Source organism: Triturus cristatus, chromosome 3_2 (assembly GCF_964204655.1).
Source record: "Triturus cristatus chromosome 3_2, aTriCri1.1, whole genome shotgun sequence".
In the NCBI taxonomy this organism is placed as follows: domain Eukaryota; kingdom Metazoa; phylum Chordata; class Amphibia; order Caudata; family Salamandridae; genus Triturus; species Triturus cristatus.
Genome location: NC_140584.1, coordinates 650,518,423 through 650,531,747, shown reverse-complemented (window position 1 = coordinate 650,531,747; position 13,325 = coordinate 650,518,423). Strand labels below are relative to the sequence as shown.

The following is a 13,325-nucleotide window of genomic DNA, read 5'->3' as shown; positions in this document are numbered from 1 at the left end:
TGGGGCCTAATGTCAACCTGGGGTTGGAAGATTCTAATGATCGTAGGGGCTGTTGTAACGTTTCTGTTCACGTGTTGTCTTTGTGTACAGTGTGGTCCTGCCTTATGTGGCCTATGTGCTGCGACGTGTATAAGGCGGCCATCTGTTACCAAGGAGACATTGATGAATAGGATGATGTTCCAGCAGCAGCTGAACGATCTGATGAATATTGACATAGATTCAGATCTTGACTAGTGCTTGCCTACATGAGGGCAAAAGGAGGGTCTGAGGTTCCGTATGACACGGGACCGCAGTTTTGAGTGGTAACGAATATGGATGAGTTTGGTATCTACGAACCGCAAATGACGAGTATAATGGGTGTACGCAGTTTCGCTATGCAGCCACGTATGGTTCGTCTCATTTTTGGGTTCGTTCATCTGGACCCTCGGGTTCCATTTTAGATACAGCATCTATTTTGTTTCTTGCCCTCAGGTAGCCAGCGAACGGGCTTCTTGTCCGCTCCGTGACCCTAGGACTCTCAAGCTTACACGGACGACACGTGTTTCTTTGAGGTGACTTTTACGATGAGGGGAACGACACGACTAAGGCAGATGGCCCCGCTCGAGGCTCATCTTGCCGCGCCGGTCTATTGTTTCAGCCATGCATACATTAGACATGAGGTCTTTGACCCCTCTATCAAGTTTCCTTTATTGCCCCCAACACTCTTTTCTAACCCGTTGTGCATCCTTGTCCTTTCCTTGCATCTGTTTTTCGTCCTCCCTCTTAATGTGTTTATGGTTAGGATGGAATGTGTTTATTGCGGAGGAAATATGTTTTTACAGTTGGGAGCCGGCAAGACTGTCGTAATTATGTTCCGGCCTCCTGAGACATGAACGCGACCCTTTTGAAGTTTATTGTGGGAACTGAGTTGTAACCTTTGTTCGCCATACTGCGCTATGGCAAAAACCTGTATAAAAGGACCGACCCACTTCTACGAATTTGAAGCAGTCTCCGAGAACCTACACGTTGTGTACTTCTTGTGACCTCTGTATCCCTGCAGTAAATAAACGCTGATCTCTGACGTCGCTGGAAGTGTTCCGTGTCTCTGTGTTTAGTACGCCAGAACAGGTAACCCACGAAGGTTTCAGGTGTTGTTCCCTGGCACCGCTGGGTCTTAAGAATAACCCAGTCCTTCACCTCCTTCCTTTATTCCTGAATCCTTTGAGATCCTTTATTCTAAACCATTCGTATTCTAGCTTAGAGCCTGGATTAGATGACCCTTAAATCTGTTCATGTTTAGAATGGAAGATCAGAGTTTCTTTAAGGAATGCCAATTTCTGTTTCTTAGTATCTGTATTACTGTGATTGTATTGTTTGTATGCCTTATGTTAATAAGGCTGAAACTATTCAGGCATTTCAGCTTGCCAGTTATGATTTTGAATCTTTATAATGTGTTCTTGATATGCACCTACATTGGACTGAATACAAAATTGTAATAAACTATTAAACTTTATCTACAGATTCCTAGTGCGCATTGTGTGGCCAAATGGCTACACAAAAAGTTTAATTGTAAATTTGTTGTTAATTCCTTTGCCTCTCAGTCAGCTAAAAAGATCCATTGGATGAAGACTGACCTCTGCTTCCATGCACGCTCTCAGCTGCAGCTTGTTGGATGGTTAGTTACTGAAGCAGGGAGTTAGAGTGTCCCATTCTGGACTTGCACAAACCCAGTCCAAGCCCCTAAACCCAATGATTCGATTTGGAGGATTGATTGAGATCCAGCAGTTCAGGAGAGAGTTGTAACATCGGAGGAGTGAGAATTACTAGGGTCACGTGCTGCAATTGCTTAGGTCTAGCTTGCAGTATTTTACAGAGATGATGGTGTGATGTGGAAAGGTTTTAAGTTGTTGTGTGAGTGTGGCGCGTAATGCAGAGAAGTTGAAGGTGGTATCGGCCTCGAGGTAGCCTAAGATACCGGGATGGTATTGGTATAGAAAACATTGTGTTATAATTGTCTGCCAAGTTTTGTGGAGCTCGTCGATAGCACAACTGAGATAGGGACATTTATCTTTGTGTGAGAGTAAGGTGTGGTTGGTGTAATTAATTCTACTGTGCAGGGAGAAGCTACACCAACCCAGGTGATTCTCCGCTGGTCGAGCTTTCATTCGAGTATGAGCCAGAGTAGGTCGGAAAGTGCTACTTCGGACCTATTCTTGAGCGATTGAGTAGTTTAATTTCTTTAGTGGGGCAGATAAAAGTTATTTGTTGAAATCGCTTTGCATTTTGTTATTTGTGCTTAGTACTGAGAAGAGTGAGTTCATGAAAAATTGTAAGGGAGGGTGAGCAGCTGCGAGAAGTGAGACCGACATCACAGTGTGCTGTGCTGGGATTGGTTAGCTGGTGTTGAGTTGAGACGTTATTAGTTGCCTAAATTATAGTGTTGTACTTCTATTGGCGAGTATGTAGCACAGGGGAATAATTCAGTTTAGGGGACCAGATGCCGGAATCAATAATACTAATATTGATATGGTCCAAATGAAATGAAGTGGACCGTGCTACGCCACATAACTGGAAATAATATAGGCACAAACCATCACATTTCTAGGGGTAACTGAAAGCGGCCTAAAAGAAATGTCAGAACTGATAAATTGTGGATAAGAAAACTTGAATAAAAAACCTCGTCTCAAATGTCAACAGTACGTAGAAATTGGAAAAAGTGTAGAGACTATTGATTTCCCATATACTCAATGAGAACAACTTAGAACAGTGAAGGTTAAGATAAACCATATTTTCACACAGCAAAAGAAACAACTCATGTAATATACACCCTTAAAGAAGGGGTTCATCCAGATGGAGCAGTGTAGGCGTCCTGTGGTGGCGTCGGGACACGAACACAGATGCTATATGCATGGGAACACACCGATCCCCTGAGGAACTTCAAATGTGTCTGTGTACTCAATTGCTACGAGAGATTGTTTGGGGTGTATGGAGCTTTGTTCAGCACACAAAAACTCAATTAAGATACTATTGTTACTTGAAAAACAACACAGAAATGCCCAAGGATGCACAGACCAATTAGAATAGTCCACGTTATATCGTTGCCTGTCACCATGGCAACGAAAAACACGTAAAGGCCACAACGTACGGAAAAGCGTCCTGGAACATCATGGAAATAAAAAGAGGAGTGCTATATACACAACAATAGCCTGACCCACTGCGGGCCGTAATAACTTTAAAAGTATTTGTGTATCCAATCACTATGAAATATCACCGGAGTTATAGAAAACTTTGTTCAAACACGTTTGGAATACAATAAAGATATATTTCTTTGCTTAAAAAACAAGCACAGTCATATCACATCAAAGCAGATAGCGCCGTCAAGAAGTAATGACCAATCAGAAAAGTTTACGCCACAGCGTTAAGTGATGCCATGGCAATGAAAAATGCATGTAATTGCCTCAGACAACGGACAACGCAATTCACACCAAACGAGAAAACGAGACGCCAAGGAATCTGGTTAACAGCGGGAGCACGAGAAGACGCCGCATGCTTAAAGCAAATCGTCCCAAAAAGAAAGGTAGGAGTGGGGAAAATACGAGTACCATGTTGCATATTTTCGATAGTGAGAACAAACCTTTTTTTAAACAACATAACGGGCGAGATAAGAAGTATTTTAAACAAAGAGATGCCTGAGATTTGCGTATAGGAGGAAGCAGGCACACTAGCTTCAGTAAAAAACACGGCAGTACATAGAAAACGGAAGACAGTAGAAGTTATGCAATCTAAGCAATAGCAGTCCAGGAACTAATTAATGCACGTTTATTTATCCACCAGGAAAACACACAACAGAGTTCTAGAAGCCCCTACATTGGAGGATCCACTAGATAGAAACCTGGTAGGTGCATGGACCATACAAACATCTTCTGGGAAATGTTCATACAAGATGAGGAGGGTCAGTCTAACTGAGATATTTTAAAACTCTATTTAAACAGGCAGGAAGTCATTGCACCTGCACGAAGCATCATATAACCTAGTACGTGAGTAAATAACAATGTAGAAATTTGTATATCTAATGCATGTAAGAATACACACTTAAAATAAGTCATACTGTCACCTTTACAGGCGAAGAGATGTCCTACCAGAAATATGTACAGCCCTGAAGAAGACCTTAATACAAATAGAGTTTTTGGTCCTATCTTTGCAAGGTCATATCTCGTTGGCACTGATTATATAGCGGTTCGGAGCTAACTAGTAAAAGAAGAGATTGATCCACTATGGACTGTTTAGTGGCATTAATTCTGCTCCTTTACACTGGTTTTTGGAAACAGCCTCCAACCCTATACAGGACTTCACAAATTAGGATATCCTGAGGACCAAGAGATATATGGTCCCAGTGTATTGTGTGTTTAAAACAGTAGGACAAAAGGGAGATAAACCTTTATTAATACCAATTGAAAATGTGTTTGTCAGGTATGTAATGTCAAAAAATTCATTATATGTTTTTGTTTAACCAGTCTAGAGTTTGTTTAAGAATTATATAAATGTGTATCTGTTCTGTATATAAATGTTTGTGTTGTCAGAAACACAGGAGATGTGTAAATATATTCGATGTAGAAAAATTCTCAACCAAAAAAGTTTTGATGAAAAAGAAAAAAAACTATGAATTTATGCCCAAAGTCAATTAAAAGTACTAGTGTGGCCAAAAGAAACAGTGTGATTAATGGTGCCAGAGGTATTTTGTTTATGAATTTGTTAGTACTTCTACTGGCTGCTGATGCCGAATGATAACAGTGAGGAAAGAGTTATTTCCTGGTTTGGAAAGGATTTCGAATTGCAATTGTTGACAATATTGTTGAGAAATGAAATGTTTTAAGGCCATACCAGATCTAATTTGGGGAGATGTGAAAATACCTGTCCGGGAGGGAGAAGAGGCACCACCCGAAAAAACGCTAGGTCACTATATATGGCAATAAATGTGGGTCTTCAGACTTGTATTTGGATGAACCAATGGCATAAAATCACAGAAAAAGAAGGCACATTGATTTTTTTCCATGTTATGGCACATTTCAGAAACATTGAAATTTGAGGAGAGTGAAAGAAAAAGAGTTGGAAGCAGCCGGGTCATGGATGACTGCACCACCATAACTAGACACAACAGTATATCATATTGCCCACCTCAAATGATCCGCTGCTTGTAGATCACAAAAATAATTGGGGGAATTTGGTTGGATGAGAGGCAAAATATAGGAAACAGGCACTTAGATACAAACGAACACGTAAAAACAAGCAATTACAGATTAATTAATTTATGATGTTTTTCTTCTTTGTTGTGCTTCACATGATATAATCAGCCAACGTGTTTCGCCCAAACACGGGCTTCTTCATGGCAGTGTGATATTTAAGAAAGGCGTATCCGATAGCGCATTTGTCCTAGAAGTACGTTTGGGACTGATCCTAATGCATGTACGTAACGCTCATGTTAGAGCGGGGTTCGGTGGGTATTAGGAATATGGAGTTCCTTCAAAGAAGACTGTAAAAAGTATAGCTGATGCTCCAGAGTTCTATCCAAATGCAATGAATTCAGTAATAATGGCGAGGTTATTGCCAGTGACTGGATAGAAGTTTCAGAGCGGTATTAACCACATGTAGAAACCTGGAGCCGTGTCCGTTAGCGATGTCCTCAGGCCAGAATGAAACTTCTATCCAGTCACTCCAGTGAATAAGGGAGTAAATACGAGTCAAAACCTGATGGGGACTTCAGGGCTTAATACCCCTGTTAACCTTACTGTTCACGGTGCCCCAGATGCAATTACTGTTCCAGTCACTATCGTCCCGCAGTTCCTTTATATACACGTGAGTCATCAGGAGCTGCAACACATGCCTTGATGATACTGGAGTGAATGCGTTAACTAGTGTTCCTGTTGTCCCTGAAACGGTAGGAACAGGAAATACTCCCTTGGTCCCAACTAAGGTGACTACACCCTAAATCACTCCTTTATCTCCTGTAACGAATCAGACAGGATTTTCCCCTATAGGAGAACCAGTCAAAAGACCGTAGATTCTTGACATGTCCGATTGAAATTCACCTCTGAGTGTTCACCATAGTACCCCCCAGAAAAGGCATAGCATCTAATGCCCCATTACTCCGATTGGTCTTAGTGCAAAAGAATTTAAAGATTGGCTTAAAGGTTGGGTTGAAGCCTTGAGAGAAGGTCGAAGTTTAGGATTAAGTAAAGAGACAACTCAGTCCCCGGTGTGAGAAAATACAGCGGATGTGGTCAAATTAAAGTTAGAACTGGATTAGATGATATCAGAAAATCTTACCAGATAATGAACCTGTGATTATGTGTAAAGACGATACCAAATGTGCAGGAGAAGCATAAGAAACATTTCTGAATTAGCTATGAAATACAATATAAATGTAAGTGGAACCAAGTCATTGCAGAGAAGCTACAGTGTGTGTTTTGATGAGAATAACATTTGCAGCATGAGAGCCCCAGGAATGAAAATGTAAATTTAGGGAATTGATTCATCGCATTTGAAAATGGTGGGAATTACATAAGTGGGAAGAAAACAAAGGGAGAGTCGCCTCTGTCCACTGTAGAGGGAGAGGGCACATTAGCTTTTCCAGTGAGGGAAGTGCCTGGTGGAGGTTAGGTCCATGTGCCTTGGAGCAGAAGTTATCTTGCATCACTCACAAACGATTTCCCCAAATTGAGAGAAAAGCATTGGAGTGAAGCTCACACAAGTTGAACAGTTTGCGAACATTTCATAGGTCCTGTGGATGGATTTGAATACTTCGACATTGTGGTACTGAGTGATTTGTGGTCAGAATTCAAAGTGGCTATAGAGTGGCTGGAGAATAAGCCACAAAGAAATCCAGTGACAAATGCTCTGTCACCAATAGTGACAAAAAAGTATCAACAGTGATGAACTTTTTGAAAGGGAAGATACCAGCTAAAGACATTAATTGGGTTAAGATTGACAGGACAACTCAAAACCCCAAAACTTCAGTGCATGCCTATTATAAAAGACTGCTGCAGGTGTTTAAACAGTACAGTGGAATAGAGACTCTCAAACGTAAAAATATGGGGCAATTCATGTCCCAGTTTGTGGCGGGATTGAGACCCGAGATTAGCTTAATGATTCAACAGCACTTGATTTGTTGGCTGAATAAATTGGTTGATGAAATTCTGAGATACGCGAAATATTGTAGTGATGAATTGGAAATGAAGCAGAAGAGATTGAAAGAGGAATTGATGGTACTGCATGTTGGATTTGGCCATTTCCGCATGGTTATCCCCAAACTTTTTTCCTTCTTTCTCCTATTTGTTCGGACCAGTTTTTGTTGGCTTTGGGACTCTGGGCACTTTACCACTGCTAACCAGTGCTAACGTACATATGCTCTCTGTTTAAATTGATATGTTGATTGGTTTATCCATGATTGGCAAATTTGATTTACTAGTAAGCCCCTAGTAAAGTACACCAGGGGTGGCCAGGGCTTGTAAATCAAATGCCACTAATGGGCCTGCAATACTGATTGTGCCACCCACATGAGTAGCCCTGCAAACACGTATCAGACCTGTCTGTGTGGGCAGTTTTAAACTGCCATTTCGACCTAGCAAGTCCACATACTTGCCATGCCCAAACCTTCCCTTTTACTACATTTAAGTCACCCTAAGGTGGGCCCATGGCAGCCCCATGGACAGGGTGCAGTTTATTTAAAAGTTAGGACATGTACTGGTATGTTTTACATGTCTTAATAGGGAAATACTGCTAATTTCGTTTTCACTATTTCAAGGCCTATCTCTCCCATAGTGTAACATGGGGATTGCCTTGAAATATCTTTTAGGTGTAATTTCCCTTTGAGAGCAGAGTTTGGGGTCTCTGAACTCACAATTTAAAAATACATGTTTTGGTTAAGTTGGTTTTTGAACTGTAAGTTTGAAAATGCCACTGTTAGAAAGTGTGCATTTTCTAGTTTAGCTATTCTGTGCCTCTGCTTGTCTGTAGAATACATGTCGGGATTGGCTGACAGTTGAGTTCTTGTGCAATCACTCTAGACAGTCACACAAAGGGAGCTGGTGAGTCCCTTGCACATCTTGATGGGCCCTCACCAGGCTGATGGGTGTTCCTGAGCTAGAGTGGTGGGAGGAGTTTTCACTGACACCTAAATAGGGCTATGCCTGTCCTCGCACAAAGCTGTCTCCATCCCCCTGTATTGTGTCTGGAGTCAGATCGGGGAGAGGTAGGGTCTTTAGCACTACAAAGACTTTCATTTGAAGTTTGCCTACTTCAAAGACAGAAAGGGGTATAAGTATTGGACCTCTGAGACTCCAAAACCAGAACACTTATGGACTTAGGACATTCTGCCTGGAAGAAGAGCTGGATGCTGTAGGATGGACTGCCACTCTACCTGTTGCTTTGTTGTGCTTGCCTGTTGCTTGCTTCTCCTGTCCTGGGAGTGAAATGACTGGACTTTGCTTTCTGTATCTTGCTTCCAAGGTTCTCAGAGGGACTGAGTTGAGCTTGGATCTTGTTAAGAAATCTCAGGGCCATCAAAGACTTTACCTGCCAGCGTCTGGGTTCTTCTTTCGACTTCTCAAGTGGTGCCATATCAAGTTCCTGGGCCCTTGGAAGGGTAACCTGGTGATCTTAAGGCAAAAATCCATGCATCGACTCCTGGCACCTGTTTTATCGACGCACTGCTGCAAAAGATAGTCACATTGCCGCTGCCTGCCTTGAAGCGTGGTCCGCGCCCGACGCATCAACCATAGCTTTCACTGCAGGCCCGAGTTTCCCATTGCAGCATGTCAGAAAAATCACTGCATTATGAGTTTCAAGCACCGTGTCACCGATGTCCATGACACCTGCTCTGACTCCGATGCAGTACCTGCTTCACGGCTGTGGAATTGACCTGGTCCGTTTCGCTGCTGTCGCATCAACACAGTGCGTCTGGATTTTCGCCGCATCGTCCCTGGATGCCGATTCTTCATCGAGACTGCACCGTAATAAGGAACCGAGGCAGAGTGCCCGGAAACCGATGCATCACCTTCCTTGCCAGTATGAAACCAAAGCATCACCCCCCCCTACCAGAAAGGAACCGATGCATCATATCCCCTACCTAGCAGTAAGGAACCGAAGCATTGTCTCCCCTGCCAGTAAGGCTCTGACGCATCACCTCCCCTGTGTAGTAAGAAACTGATGCATTTCGCTTTGCTTTTCCAGGGCCTCACCTTCCCAGGGCCTGCCTCGTCTTTGATTTTTGACGCATCTACGGTACTTTGTGCTAAAACAAACGCATCCATTGATTACTATAGACTAAACTTGCTTAATCTTCTAAAATTGATATTTTGACTTGTGTATGGTTTATTTTTGTCGTTCTGGTCTTGTTTCAGAAAAGTATTGCCTATTGTTCCAAAACTAGTGTGGGCTCCTTTTGTACTGTTTTGATTGTGTTACTCTGTGTGGGTGTGTACAAATACTTTACACATTGATCAAGGGGGTGAGCAGGTGTTATCTTAGCTGTGTGACTCCCTTGCGCCGACTAGAGTGAGGGCCCCTACTTGGACAGGGTGCAAACCACTGACAAATAGAGACCCCATTTCTAACAGTGCAGATGAAAGCAGCACGAAGAGGACAGAGTCAGCCTTTTTAGGGAATGTTGGACCTATGCAAGGAGTGCATCAGCAGCGAATGCAGGTGATGCAAGGTGGAAGGATGGACCCAAGTACTGTGATTAATGTGGCAATTTTGATAAAGATTAATCCCTGTCATTATTGCAATAGATTGGGGCACTGGAAGCGGGAATGCAAAACTTTAAAGTCCCCCAGGCTCCAGTAATGCAGGTTCCCCAAATCCCGTTGCCACAACAAAATACAAATGGTCCTCGATTTAACTCCCATCAGGTCCAAAATCAAAATCAGAATTCTGTCCAAAATTAAGGTGCATTTCAATAATTCCCTATGATGGAAGCCTTTGAGGGCTACAGCTCTGACCTGTCGCAATGACGGTACCTGAGGGAGGAGGAGGATTGCCAGCTTGGCGTAACCCTACAGGCAGACCAGAGTGGTCCATTTGTAGAATGTGAGGTGAATGGCCACCCCATACCATTTTTGATTGATTAGTGGTGCTACCTGCTCAACAGTGAAAACAGTGGAAGTTCCATACCTACCCCTCTCGGGAAAAAGATTCCAAGCTGTGAGAGTCTTAAACAAACAAATGACGAGCCCCTTAACATAGGAAGTACCTGTCAAAATAAGGTCCTTTGAAGAGAATCACCAATTTGTGGTGTGCTATTCTAGTCCTGTAAGTCTTTTCGGATGCGACCTGTAGTGCAAATTGAATTGTATATTTTCCTATACACCTAAAGGTGTTACGTTTCAAACTCATGATGAGGATGTTGCCTTTAAATTGGCAAGAGATAGTTCCAATATTGGATTGTTCCCTATGCTGACAATTTTGTGTTACCATCAGATCTTAGAGATACAGTGTAGCGTGTAGCTTGAAGTCTGGAACTTTACAGGAAAGCACGCAGCTATCATCAAAGGTGTTAAACCTGTCTGCATTAAAGTGAAACCAAATGTTGAGTACGGAAGAACACCACAGTATATAATCTGACCCCCAAAACAATTGATGGGATCACTCAACGATACAACAAGGCATTTAAAGAAGATAATGGGGAATCAATGTAACTTACCCATTATGGCCTTACAGAAACCTTTTGTTACGTACCGCATAGTCCAAGACCTGTGGAAAATAAAAACCATTGTTGTTTCCTGTTGACCCGTAGTACAGAATCCAGCTGTGATTTTATTTAAAATTCCTTGTGCGAGTGTTTCACTGTTTCATTGATTTGTGCCAGGCCTTCTTCTCCATACGATTGCAGAGGGAAAGTCAATTCTTCTTTGCATTTCTGTTGCAGAACATTGTGTTGGCATGGTGCAAAGTCCCAAAAGGGTATACGGAGAACCTTTCAATTTTCATACAAGATCTTAAAAAAGAATCTTGAGTTCTTAGTCATTCTCTGTAACTCACCTCTAGTGCAATATATTGATGACCTATTGGTTGCGTCGGATACGCAGGAAGCTTTCAAACAAGACACCATTGCCCTGTGGAACCACTTGGCTGAGAATGGATTTGAAGTGTCCCCGAGTAAATTGCAGTACTGTCAGAAGGAGGTCCAGTAGCTGGACATCACATTGAGAAGGCAGCTCGGAAGGTGTTACAAGAAAGAATTTCGGCAATTCTGAAAATTAATTCACCAACTACTCAGAGGGAAATATGGAATTTGGGGGAATGGTTGGCTACTGTTGCCAGTGAATACCCAACTTTTCTCTAATGGCCAAGCCTTTACAGAGGCTGACACACAAGGATGTGTCTGATTTGGTATCTTGGGAAAACAATTTCTTGATTGCTTTCCTAGAGCTAAGAGAAAGTCTCCGTTGTGCCCGGCACTGGGAATGCCTGATTATAACAAAGCATTTTTGCTCTTCTGCAGTGAGAGGGAGGAATGCACACTTTCAGTGCTTACACAGTTGCACGGAAACATCCGAGGCCCAGTGGCCTACTTTTTTGCTACCCTTGATTCCATAGCGGCAGCGCTGCCTGGATGCCTCAAAGCTGTGGTGGTGGTATGTGTCAGCATAGAAAGGTGTTAGAGTATTGTGATGGGTCATCCACTTACTGTGTTCTTGCCCCACTCTACTGAGATATTGTTGACTCGTACCCAACATTTGACAAACAGCTGCCTGGCCAGAAATGAGCAGATCACAAAGGCAGCAGAGATTGTTACTTTGAAAAGATTTGCTACCTTGAACCCTGCCACACCGTTACCCTTTCCTGAAACAGAGGGTGAAGCTGGAGAAGTAGAGCATTACTGTCTCTGAACTAGGCACCAAGCCAAGACCAGACATTTAAGATGAGCCACTGCCTGAGTCTGATTTCATACTGTTAGTTGATGGGTCTTGTTTGAGAGACCGGGAAAGAAATCTAAGAGCTGCCTATGCAGTTTGTCTCAGACGTAGCTGAAACCTCCTGACTTCGAGGAGTGTTCTTCGCACAAGTGGCTGAATTACTAGAGCATGTTGTGTTTCAGACCAGCTAAAAGTGACGAGTTTCACTAATAGTCAGTATGGCTTTGGTGTGGTCCACAACTTTGGACAGCTATGGTCGCAAAGGAGTTTCTTCAGGGTCTCCGATTAGAAATGGGGAGTATGTGAACAAACTGCTTGAAGCATTACAGTTGCCTATCCAGATTTTGGTTGTGAAATGCTCTGCACACAAAAGCAGAGATGAATATGTGACAGTGGGTAACATGTATGCAGACAAAGTTGCAAGATACTGTGCTCATGGAGCTTGTACATTCAATGGTGAATACTCAAATGAGACTGCAAGTGAGACTAATTACAACCTTTTGATAACAACAGCTGATACATGGGAAGAAGTTAAGAGGTTGCAGGAAGAGGCAAAAGAGGCATAACAGCAAAGTTCGGTTAGAGCAGTTTGTGTCCAAAGAGATAATGACATTTGGGTTTCAGCAGATAGAAGTCCTGTGTTGCCAGAGAGTCTGTTGCCCCCAATGGTCAGGAATTATTGAGCCATGACTCATGTTGGGAGGGATGCTATGGTCAGACTGTTTTGGAAGACTTGGTTTAACCCCAGATTTAGATTGATGGTTGAAGTATTGTATCACAGATGTGCTGTGGGCCAACAGATGAATATAGGGAAAAGAACTGCAGTGATACTGAGCCACATTGGACGATCAGGTGGTCCCTTCAACAGGATGCAGTTGGACTTTATCAAAATGCCTGTGTGCAACTAACTGAAATATGTCCCAGAGGTTGTGTGCATCTTCTCGCATTGGGTTGAAGCTTACCCGACCAGGAGGAATGACAGTCTCACAGTAGCCAAAATGTTATTGAGGGAGCTCATACCAAGGTTTGGCTTCCCGACTTCTCTGGAGTCAGACTGAGGGACTCATTTCAACAATGCGGTCCTGTAAATGTTATGTGCAGCATTACAAGTGAAGCAGACTACATTGTAGTTATCGTCCAGAGGCTTCTAGCATCGTGGAACAAGTAAATGACACGCTGAAACCCAGACTAGCTAAAGTTTGTGATTCGATATCTTTGAAGTGGTCTGATGTTTCGCTTTTTGTGTTGATGAGTCTTCGCAGTATTCCTAATCAGAGGACAGGACTGTTCTCTTATGAAATAATCATGAGCAGAGCAATGAGACTGCCAGCTGTGCCTGCAAATGAGCTTGTGGACATTACAGATTACATGATTCTTGATTACTGCAAAGGACTGGCTGACGTGGTGAGTTATGTGTCTCACCAGGATAGA

The 13,325-nt window shown here is 42.7% G+C and overlaps 1 protein-coding gene and 1 long non-coding RNA gene across 2 annotated transcripts in view; one reads left to right on the top strand and one right to left on the bottom strand.

The window, feature by feature from the left end:
- KANSL1L (KAT8 regulatory NSL complex subunit 1 like) overlaps nucleotides 1-13,325 on the bottom strand; it is a 3,005,708-nt gene that overhangs the window by 733,657 nt on the left and 2,258,726 nt on the right. The gene's annotated exons all lie outside the window — the stretch shown is intronic.
- LOC146857893 (uncharacterized) overlaps nucleotides 3,232-13,325 on the top strand; it is a 70,430-nt gene continuing 60,336 nt past the window's right edge. Inside the window, exons 1-3 of the long non-coding RNA XR_014979965.1 lie at nucleotides 3,232-3,556; nucleotides 3,814-3,874; nucleotides 3,972-4,012. This is a non-coding gene — a long non-coding RNA (uncharacterized LOC146857893). The remainder of the gene's footprint in view (nucleotides 3,557-3,813; nucleotides 3,875-3,971; nucleotides 4,013-13,325) is intronic.